This window comes from Danio rerio, chromosome 3 (genome assembly GCF_052040795.2).
Source record: "Danio rerio strain M-AB ecotype USA chromosome 3, GRCz13ab, whole genome shotgun sequence".
NCBI lineage: Eukaryota > Metazoa > Chordata > Actinopteri > Cypriniformes > Danionidae > Danio > Danio rerio.
Genome location: NC_141023.1, coordinates 17,432,214 through 17,444,238, shown reverse-complemented (window position 1 = coordinate 17,444,238; position 12,025 = coordinate 17,432,214). Strand labels below are relative to the sequence as shown.

Sequence of the window (12,025 nt, the reverse complement as noted above, 5' to 3'; positions counted from 1 at the left end):
ATTATATATATATTATTTATTATTTTTTTTTATTTTTTTGTATAAATTGTTCATAGTAGGGATACACAAATAAATGACCAAAATAATCAATATGATAATAGAATCTGCAATATATGCATCACAGACATGCATGATAAAGCATTTATTTTATGTCTAAATCGCAGGGTGCAAAAGCATTAAAGACATGTCTGTATCCACTTTTGATATTTTAAGGACGGAAAAATACAATCTGCCCCCGGCAGATGGTCTAACAGAGTTGTGCTTATTCTCTTAATGAGTTATGGGTGCGTTTAGAGAATAAACCAATCAGAGTCTCATCTCCCATTCCTTTAAGAGGCGCGCCCCATTTGCTATTTTCACGGCGGACTTCGTAAGTGGAAAAACTGAATGCTCCACTAGTGAGAAAACAGTTAAACAGAGCATGTGCAGCGCGAGGACAAATAATGAGCCTCCTTCAATCAGCCTCTTTACTTTCTCTCTTTCATGAATAAGGAAACGGTGCTGTAAACTCCACTGAAGACATCCATTAGTCAACATAATTTCATTTGTTAAGGGTAAAGATTTGTTTTAAAACTATTTCTAAATTCAGTTCTAATTTCCAGCAAACAAATACATGAACAATAATAACAACGAAGTGTGACCAAAAAGTTATGTCAAAACACACCTCTTTTCTAGATAGGAACACCCATGAGTCCACAAAGTGGCTCAAATGGATTTGCCATTTAAACAACGTGGCAAAAAACAGAAAAATTAGGGTTGTGCTGGTCTGAAAATAGCAACACGTCGGGGCAAACACGTCTTGTGCCTTATTGCGCCGGGTGTATGATAGCACTCTAAATGTTTGCACCCGTTTTTTGTATGAATTAGAATTAATAATATCTGAAAAATATATTTCACCTGTTTATTTTAATATCATTACATAAATAAAAGTAAAAACATAGCTAATAAAAAAATTGTTTCCCTATTTATATCACAATACTCCAAAACAACATATAATATTGTATTTATATTAAGGGTGTCACGATTCCGATTTTAATCGAAAATCGATCGAAATTTATGCTCGATTTTGATTATCGAATCAAAAAATAGAATCGTTGATGCTGCCACGCCCCCATGTCACGTCAGCTTGGCTTGCCAAGCGGGAAAAAACACGCTTGTTGAAGTGCTTCTTAAACTGTGCAGACGCAGGAGACCCACCGACAGAGCTTAAACCTTCAGGGCTCGACAATAAGGACTGCCCGATAGCCCGGAGCCAGCGTGCGAGACGCTCGGGCCACTGTACAGTGCTGCTTTGTTGCCTGACAGATTGAGCCAGAGCTGCGTGCTGCGACTGTCTGTCAATTGTGTGCAAATACAAGCTTACGGTGCTTTCAAATCCAGCAGTTGCGCACGCATCCGCGCCAAATCAATCAGTCTGAGATCGCCTGAATGAGATGGTCTCTGCCCTACTGAGCGGATCGATTGTAGTAAACAAAACAATGCAACGACCTAACGACCCAGGCTATATCACAGTGTATTATGATCGTGTAATAGCCATATATACAGCTATATGAAGAGAGAACGATGAGCAGGGCGAGATGTCATTCTTAAGCCTGATTTATACTTCTGCGTCAGGTGACCGGCGTAACCCACAGCACAGGCAACGCGCGTGGCTGTGCATTTATACTTCTACGCGCTGTCTCTGTCGGTCTGCATTAACACTTCCGAAACGCTAGTTGGCAGTGAGTTGTAAATGTTCCTCTGTGTCGAGTTTCTTCGCTACTTTTTTGCTTTTCCTGAACACTTCCGTGATGTACAAGTGGCTCAAACTCACTCATTTTGAGGCAGGAACCGGCGGACGTGCAACAACTTTAACTATGAGGTAAACACAAAACAAAACTTTCCATCCGGAGCTCCTTCACGGGACTCCACACTTGTAAACAATTTCTCGCGTGGCTCTCGGTCCCGCCCAGACTCGTCAGCGCTACCAAGCCGACCAATCACAGAGCTTACGATACGCGTCGTTGCGACGTGTAGTTACATTTTTTGAGAGGTGCACGTCAGTGACGGCGATGGCCACGGCGAAGGGCTATGCGTCAGCGCCGTAGCATACGCCGGTGTTTGACGCAGAAGTATAAATCAGCCTTTACCGGTAAATGCGAAAGTGAAAGCATGCTGAAATATTACCGAGCTGTTTATCCAGCCTGATCTCGGTTTATCCGTTAGGAAAATTGACCGAAATTACTATCTGTTAATTTTTCCATATTTTAATCGAATAATATGTTGTATTAGGCCTGTTGTTTTGTTCATTTGCGCACTGACAGCTCGAAAGAAAGATTTACATTGATCTGATGCAGTCTCGGTTCATCTGCTATGTCTCTCTATAATTTAAGCCTATAATGCAGAATTCTAGCCAACGTTTCTTTAATAGATTGATTAATTCAATAGATCGATTTTTACAAAACCTGAAAAATTGAAATGAGGCTTTGTATATATATGAGAACGTCTGACCTCTGCTTTATATTCGGTGACGATGTCTGTGGGTTGTTAAAATTAAAGGGCACATTTTTGCTTCTAAAATATTCTATACACAACTGGTCAAAAGTTTGGGGTCAGTATGATTGTTACATATGTTAAACTAAGCTTCTTCTGCTCACCAAGGCTGCAATTATTTCATCATAAATACAAATTATAAAATGTTGTACTATAAAATAACTGTTCAAAAGTAGTTTATCATTTAATTTATTCATTTATTCCAGTGATTTTAAAGAGGAAATTTCAGCTTTATTACTCCAGTCACATGATCCTTCAGAAATCACAAATATAAATTATTATTATATTTATTAATGGTAATAGTAATAAAAGCAATAATGTCTGGAGTAATAATTTTATTTGAAACTACATACAATAACAAATTAGTTATTTAAAATTGATAAATATTTAACAATTTAACATTTTTTACATTTAATAAATGTAGCCTTGATGAACTGAATAAGTTTTCTTGAAAACATAAAAAAAATTACTGTAAATATATATACAGTGTAAGTCAGAATTATTAGCCCCCCTTTGTTGTTTTTTTCTTTTTAAAATATTTCCTAAATTATGTTTAAAAGAGCAAGCAAATGTTGATAGTATGTCTAAAAAAATAGTTTTTCCTCTGAACAAAGTCTTATTTGTTTTATTTTGGCTAGAATAAAAGCAGTTCTTCATTTTTTATGAACCATTTTAAGGTCAAATTTATTAGCCCCTTAACCATCAACAAACCATCGTTATACAACTTGCCTAATTACCCTAACCTGCCTGGTTAACCTAATTAACCTAGTTAAGACTGCTTCAATCTTTTACTTTTACACTAGTACTTAGTCATTTTAGCAAACACCTCAGATACTGTTGGCTGGTTCCTGTTGGTTGTGCACCTTTTTTTTTACAGACGCCATAATAACGACACAGATCACTGCCTATTCACAAGAAGAAAAGTGATTGACAGGTGGTAATTATGTGTGTAACTTGCCTTTATTCATTTGCTGTATGATTTGTTTATGGGTAAAACAAAGACCATACAGGTCAGGTAGTTTAAACTGTAGGCTACAAATAATTAATTTGTTATTAATTAATTAATTATTCATAATCGAAAATCAAATCGAATCGTGACTTAAGAATCGAAAATGTAAATCGAATCGAGAATTTGGAGAATCGTGACACCACTAATTTATATATTTATAAAAATTTATAGAAATATATTTATTTATTTATTATATGTACAGCAAGAATGCTGCATTTTAAAAACAAGATAAAATAAGTAGTAGTTTAATTCCTCTTGAAATCAAAATGTAAACATTATAAGGGTGTAAGAATCAATATGTTAGTCATAAGACTCATGCACTTGAGTTAAACAACAGCTCTGAATTCTACAATCATGATATAAATTACAGTATGTCACAAGCTGTCTTCCAGTTTCAGTTGCGATTGTCAAACATCAAATAAAAAAAAAGCACATTTCAAAGCATTTAGCAAAAAACCCTGCATTATATCATTAAGAAGAAAGCGGTTTCTTTTCACCAACATCCCAAAACACGGTCCCGGTAAATAATAGCATCAGCAATAAGGACAAATGTTCATAAATCAGCATTTTATCTTTGTTATGCACCTTGAAAATACTCCCAGTTTTCTGGCTCTCCCCCTCAGTAATGAGCAGGGATGTGGATGAATGTGGCGAGGAGAACAGAGCGTTCAGTTAGCAGACTGTCCGCTCCTTGACCCAAGCAAATTAACTAATGAAGAGGGCAAAGCGGTCAACCCCCAACACCTACCCAACACTACATTATGCACTGACAGACTGAGGAAAAAACTAAACACTTCAGTAGTCAGATGGTCTGATTGGATTAAAAAAAATGGCAAACGCATCAAATAAAACCACACCTTACTTCTGACTCCCATATATCATTACAAACACACGTCACTGTATCAACAGACTAGATTTACATCTAGATTTGTGATCCAGCAGCACTGCAAACATTAGCCAAAGGAAGTGTAGACCCATTGCAGAGGTCACAGTGATGCAAAATGACTTAACCATAATATTAATAATAAAAAATAAAAATAAAAAACGGGCAGAAATCAACACTGTGGTAATGTTTGATAATGGTTTGATTAATTTAATTAATTATTATTTATTTATTTATTTATTTATGACAGTATAATAAGTAATATATTTTTAATTATTATAATTTTCTGGTATGTTTACTGTTATAAAAATTGGATAACATTATTTATACATGATTTAAACAAATAAAGAAAGAAAATAAACAAATAAAATAATAAAAATAATTATGAGTTTACAATGACTAGCCACATATCTCACATCAATTTATGAAGGTTTTGATGTAGTAAAATAACTCTAGCAAGTATTATCAGAAGCAACAGTGGTCTTTGGTTCATTTTTGTAAGCTGGAATAGCAAAAATGTGTTTGTGTGCGTGCGCACGCATGCGTGTGTGTGTGTGTGTAGATTCGGTAGATCAATTTCAGCTCCAGTGGCTAATCTGCCATGTACACTTCTTCCTTTCATTATCCAGAGCACTGCGGAGTCTTCTAGTAATACCGATCTTATTACATGCAGAAATTTGCCCTGATCTGATCTTACATCGGTAAAATTAAAGGCATCATACGATAATGCTGTGGTCTTTTCGAGTACTGTAAGTGCAAGTCAAGCTCAAACTGGTTACATGCTTGTGCATCACACCAGAAGTGATGCAACGGATTTATAACTGTGTTTCCCTTCACTCACCAAACAGTAGCAGTATCATTCATCACATAGGAAGGATGCGGGGAGGAGGGCTTAAATGAAAGATGTTGATCTAACTACACATACATTTGAAAACAACTGAATTAGACCCGATTAGCACTAAAGATGCTTAAACTGCAACTTCAAGTCAGATTTCTATCCTCATTAGCCTCTACAGATCCATTTAAATAATTTAAGCTCAAACTTATATAATGCTTCATGCAATATGATTATTTAATTTAAAGGGACAGTTCACGCAATTTTTTTTTATTTTCTCAGCATAAAGTGGTTGTGTTGAACACAAAAGAAGATATTTCAAAGAATGTTGGAAAGCAGCAGGCACTGCCATCCCTAACATGGGAAAACCATTTACACCTACTTTGAAAATTTGAATATTATTTATTTATTTTTAATAATATAATAATTAATCTTTAAATTATTATAATTTTTCCAGTATTACCGTATATCTAGTTTACTGTTATACAAATTGCAATTTTCAAATTCAATAAACAGAAATAATTAGTCCTATTATCAGAATGATGCAGTTACTACTGGGAAAATGACTAGCAGCAGGGGAACCAGTACTAGTAACTAATTGATTAGTCACGAATGCATATCACGGCAGATGTGAATAGATTCCAGTCACTAATGGGATTAGTGGCAGAGACGAGAATTAAAATCTAACAGCAACTAGTGAAGAATGAGAGAGAGAGAGAGAGAGAGAGAGAGAGAGAGAGAGAGAGATTTAATTTTATTGCCATTTCAGCTTCTATGGCTATGTCATGGTGAAGAATGAGAAAAATCATTCTGGTCTCTATTTAATCACATCCCTCTTTTCTAAATGGGAATATACATAAATAAATACAACGTAATTTTTGGAGGCTTTCCCAGTACTGGGTTACGGCTGAAAGGACATCCACTGTGTAAAACATGTGCTGGATAATTTGGCGGTTCATTCCGCTGTGGCGACCCCAGATTAATAAAGAGACTACTTCAAATAAAAATAAATGAATGAAAGCTTTAGGGGCACAAATAACAATAAATTAAAAAAAAAAAAAAAAACACCAACAAAATTAAAATAAAAGTACAAAACGCATATACAAGTAGATTACTAATAATATCTGAGTATTTAATATTTTTCGAATAGGTTGAAGCTCTTTACAGCTTAACAATGTCATTTTTTTTTTAAAAAGAACCCAGATTATTTCATCTAATTTCTCAGGTAAAATAGTTTATTAGTGGTCATATTTATTTAAATGCTAATAATTTAAGGAGAGAAATCATAACAACAACGCAAAATAAGTTAAATGCAACTGGCTTGCCATAACCAGACATGATTTACTTGATCAACATCATGTTTTGATTACCTGCAGCAAATTTAATGAATCCAACTGCTTTGCATAACGCTACAGAAGTGTGTTTCGCTTTATTAGGTTTATTTCCACAACATAATATGCACCTTAACACTTCCGCATACGTGAAAGGTGTTAAAGGAGACGTTCATTCATTTAAATCACAGGTAACGTAAGAGGACCAGTAAAACCAGTCCCCATACGGGTCTGTCATGTGTAACTGATAACCGCGGTCAAATCAGCTACAAATATGTACACTCAGACTCCTCAGCGCTAGTTTCTACAGTGTTTTGAGCGAAAAGAGCTGTGTCACTGTAGCATTTATACGCTTTGTTTGTTATATTTACACGCAAACCAGAGAGTGCGTTCACTATTCGCTGTTTACACTAGAAGGTTTAAGTCACTTACCGGCGTGTGTGCGATTTAAGAGAGCAGGTTTTCTTCTTGTAGGGTGTTCCCGCAGTACGGAGTGTTGTGTGTGAGTGTGTTGACAGTCGAGATAGGGTTGCAGGAGACACTTTTTCCTCCTCCAGACAGCGTGGCTTCTCCCTCCCTCACTGCGCGCTCGGCCGTTCCTGTTTTCTCTGCGCCGACATCTGACGATGGCCTTGGCTGATTTTTAGCGTTCCTGATTGGCTCTCGCCATCCGTTGTGATTCGATGACACGCCCTCCGGAATGGTGAACGACCATGAACGACTCATCGGACCAGGCTGTGATTGGCTATGTCTTGGCAATGCGACCAATCGAATCGCATCATCGGGCGTTTAGCAACGCGCTTCAATGAGGGAGGGATGAAAATGAACCGATTGTGCGCAATATGGACCGAGTTTTGAAAGTGACGATTTCTAACATTGACTGACACAATCCTTTCTGTTTTGGCAGACAAGTAAACAAATATTGCTAGACATTGCGTCATAATGTGCACACATATAACATGTAGACCAGATATTTACTTCATTCACTATTTACGCTAAAATTGCATTAAACTTTACACAGAAATTAAAATTTCAAGGAGTTTTTAAGCTTTATAATAATACTCATAATAATAATTATTATGAATTAATTTTTTTTCTGTTGAACACAAACAAATATTTTAAAGAATACTGAAGAAACTATTGTAGCCATTAACTTGAGGAAATTAGGCTACTAAGGAAGTCAATAGCTATATGGGTTTCCAATAAGTCTTCTTTTGTGTTTCATAGAAAGTTGGTCTAAATAATGACAGCATTTATACACACACACACACCGGTCACTTTATTAGGGACTCCTTACTAGTACAGGGTTGAACCCCTTTGGCTTTCAGAAGTGCCTTAATCCTTCGAGGCATAGATTCAACAAGGTACTGGAAATGTTCCTTAGAGATTTTGCTACATATTGACATGATTGCATGATCCATGATTTCATGTTGTTTATGCCAAACTGACCCTTCCATCTAAATGCCGCAGCAGAAATCGAGACTCATCAGACCAGGCAACATTTTTCCAATCTACTATTGACAATTTTTGGTGAGCCTGCGCGGATTGTAGCTTCTGTTTCCTTTTTTTAGCTGACAAAAGTGGCAGCCAGTGTGGTCTTTTGCTGCTGTAGCCCATCTGCCTCAAGGTTGGACGTGTTGTGCGTTCAGAGATGCTCTTCTGCACACCTCAGTTGTAAAGAGTAGTTATTTGAGTAACTGTTGCCTTTCTATTAGTTAGAACCAGTCTGTCCATTCTCCTCTGACAACTGGCATCAACAAGGCTTGATGGTTGTGTGTGAAAATCCCAGTAGATCAGCAGTTTCTGAAATACTCAGACCAACCCATCTCGCACCAACAACCATGCCAACATTCAAATTAAATCACTAAGTCACTTAAATCAGAATTTTTTCCCATTCTGATGTACGGTTTGAACTGCAGCAGATCGTCATGACCATGTCTACATGCACCGAGTTGCTGCCATATGAATTGCTGCCTTTATCTGATTAGAAAATTTGTGTTAGACAGGAGCAGTGGGACAGGTGTACCTAATAAAGTGGCCGGTGTATATAACACACACACACACACACACAAATATATATATATATATATATATATATATATATATATATATATATATATATATATATATATATATAACAAATGTGAGTAAATGACACAATTTTTATTGCTGGGATAGTTTGAGCAATAATTCATTTGTTCACCATTTATTGAACTATAAGTGGTTCTAAAGTTTTATTATTTATATTTTTTATTATTTGTATTATGATATTTTTTCTTAAAGATATACTAGTAGCCAATCACATCCATACTAGGAAGTTAGTCGCTACAAGTTTACAACATTCTTCAAAATATCTTGTTTTGGGACAACGAAATGTAGCATTAATAAGTATTGACAGAATTTTTTCTTATGTTCAAACTACTATTTAATGATCCTTAAATAGTTCCAAAGTTTAATAAGATCTGCTTAACGCTAAAGAAGATATTGTGTAGAATGTTGGAAACTGACTATCACTGACATCCATAGTAGGAACAAAGCACTAAGGAAGTCAATGGTTACTGGTTAAAAGGTCAGTAAATGATGGTAGAATCTTCATTATAGGTGATCTATCTTTACTTATTGACCAAATGGCAACCATCACTCTCTTTCTTTTCTTTTTTTTTTCAACAAAATATTTACCTTTGCTAAACAAATCCCGAATCATGTATCAATATACAAATCTCCAGAGTCTTTCAAAGCCAGGCTCTTTCTTTTACACAAGAGTCATTGAGAATTGAATTATCCTCATATCTGATGCTGGACGCCAGATATAATTAAAATGCAGCTTCTCAGGTGAATGAATTGGCCTTTAGAAAGGGCATTGCAGCACAGGCTGTGGCTAATGCACCGTTTGGCTCCTCTGTCCCCAGCAGCATCAGTTAATGGGCTTTAAGAGCTCCAGCCAAGAGACATGACTCAAGCTGAATTTACAAAACACACTTTAAATAGAAAGTCTGCCATTGATCACTGGACGTCAACAGTGTTTGTAGAAGCAATGCTCTGACCAGTGGGTTTGACAGCGTGGCATGGGGTCAGTGCCGAGCTGCAAGGAAAACATGTTATTCGGTGTATTGGCCAAAAGTTTGGAAATGTTAAGGTTTGCTAATGTATATGAAAGGTCGTTGATTTAATCAGGATTGCAATATGAGCAGATCTATTAAACGAATTAAAACAAAATAAAAAAATGTACACTTGATTAATCATTCAAAACTGATGTCTTGTTTTCTAGTCTTGCATTTACTGTAATGATTGTTCAGAATCAACCCTTGTACGCTGTTTAAATGTACTACCTTTTGTTAAGTAATAGTGATGAAAACATCCACTAAATTTAACTGCATGCTGTAAAGACGTATCGGTGCACCAAAACCCAATGCTGTTACTAATCTATAACATGGCCAAGACTGTGAAAAAGGGTAAAGGAAAATCCAGTCCACAATCACTTTTTATATTAAAAACACGCCATTTTGTAAGATTTTTTTCCATCAAATCACTGACATTATTTATGAATTTGGCAATTAAAGAGATAAAATCCTATAATTTTCTATGCAGTTTAATTAGGTTGAACAGATTTATGCAATATATATATATATATATATATATATATATATATATATATATATATATATATATATATATATATATATATATATTTATTTATATATGAATAATGTATTTTACAGCAGTTTAATTAATAATCAATTTAATTAATTTAAATAATTAATTAATAATTAATTAATAGTGGATGTTTTCAACCCTACATAAAGGAGTAAGTTTGCCAAGAGGGTATCATTGAGCTTTTAAAAAAAATTCAAAGCATTTTTTAAAATGTGTCAAAATACACTGAAAAAAAGTGTTGCATGCAGAACTGTTGCAAACAATTTATTTGTGTTAAATTTAAAGAAATTAAGTTTAATAATGTTTAACATCATTTGTTTGTTTAAATTCAACACATAGATTGTTTAGAACCACTTAACGTAAAAAAAAAAAAAAAAAAAAAATCCAAGGAATCATCTTTGAATAATTTTTTTTCAGATTTGTCATCAAAAATCCTCCTGCCAGCTGAAACAGAAAACGTTATGGTCAAATTAAGACTCAAAATTCACTCCAGAGTGGATAAAAACATCCCCAACAGTAAATAAGGGTTGACTTTATGGTGATTTGCTGCTTTATTATCAGTTACTAATGATGCTCAATCTCTAAGTGTTCTTGTAAATGTTGTTTTACTTGATTTTGCAATCATGAATAATTATGCTTCGTAACTTCATAACGAATAGAAAGTCCAACATAACTGCGTGCATTTTAAGTAAAATCTTGAACTGCAAAGCATTAGATGGACCCAGATCAATCTCAAAATAATACATTTACAAAATTAAATGAATGCATTCACAGCACAATTCACTTTTTCAAAATACAATAAATTCAACACGCAGTTTGTGAATTCACAAGTCAAAATCATGAATATTTTCACTAAATGAATTGGATTTTATGTAATAATTGCGTTTTGAATTTATAAATTCGATTTGTGTATTTTAAAATGGTGTTGGATTTATGAATCGTTTGTGTATTTTTGAATCGTGTTTTGAATTTCCGAATTAAATTTGTACTTTTTTTTTTTATCGTGTTTTGGATTTAGGAATTGTGTTTAAATATTCCGAATTGGATTTTTGTAAATGTGACTGGTGTTGCGGATGTATGAATAATATTTTGTAAATGTATTATTTTTGAGACTGATCAGGCTCCATAACAAAAGTAACACTTTAATATCATTATTTTGAGAAAACATCTTTCTAACATTTTCAAGAACATGTCAAAAGCCAATAGATCCAGATCCCTATACTGCAGTTCTAGGCATTACTTATTTTCAGATAGCTAAAACCAGCACGGATCAAAATATAATTCCATTTGTCACTAGCACAAATACTAGCACGAAGGTTAATATGATTAAACTGGAAACAGAAAGCAGCTCCTACCCTGTAAAAAAGAGATTGCTTTGAAATTTTGAAGCTGAATCAAAGGAACCTTATGGGTCATTTGAACGTATTATATTAAAACACCTAAAGGTTAAGACATGATTAGCTTAGTTTAATGAGTTACAATGAACTAAAAATAAATTTTGTCATGACTAATTTATCATATTCTTTTTTACAGTGTATACATCTAATGAGGGATGTAATGAAAAATTTGGAACTGGAGAAAATCAGATTCTCCCTAAAGAAGACAAATCCGATAAAATCTGGCAAGCTTTCAGATTATTTTACAGACATAAATTCTACAGGAAATATTTAAATTAAAGAGGATTAGGAGTAATGTAAGTAAAATAAAGGTTATTATTTTGTTTTATTTGTTCTTTTTTACTTTATTATTATTATTTATTACTTGTGTTTTATCTTGCATTG

General features: G+C 34.4%; 1 protein-coding gene across 8 annotated transcripts in view; it reads right to left on the bottom strand.

Annotated features, from left to right (window-relative positions):
* aclya (ATP citrate lyase a) overlaps positions 1-7,170 on the bottom strand; it is a 56,049-nt gene extending 48,879 nt beyond the window's left edge. For all 8 annotated transcript variants that reach the window (XR_015479716.1, XR_015479715.1, XR_015479717.1 and 5 more), the window contains 1 exon segment: positions 7,023-7,170. The gene's annotated coding sequence lies outside the window, so the exon portion shown is untranslated.
* Between the last annotated feature and the right edge of the window lie 4,855 nt (positions 7,171-12,025).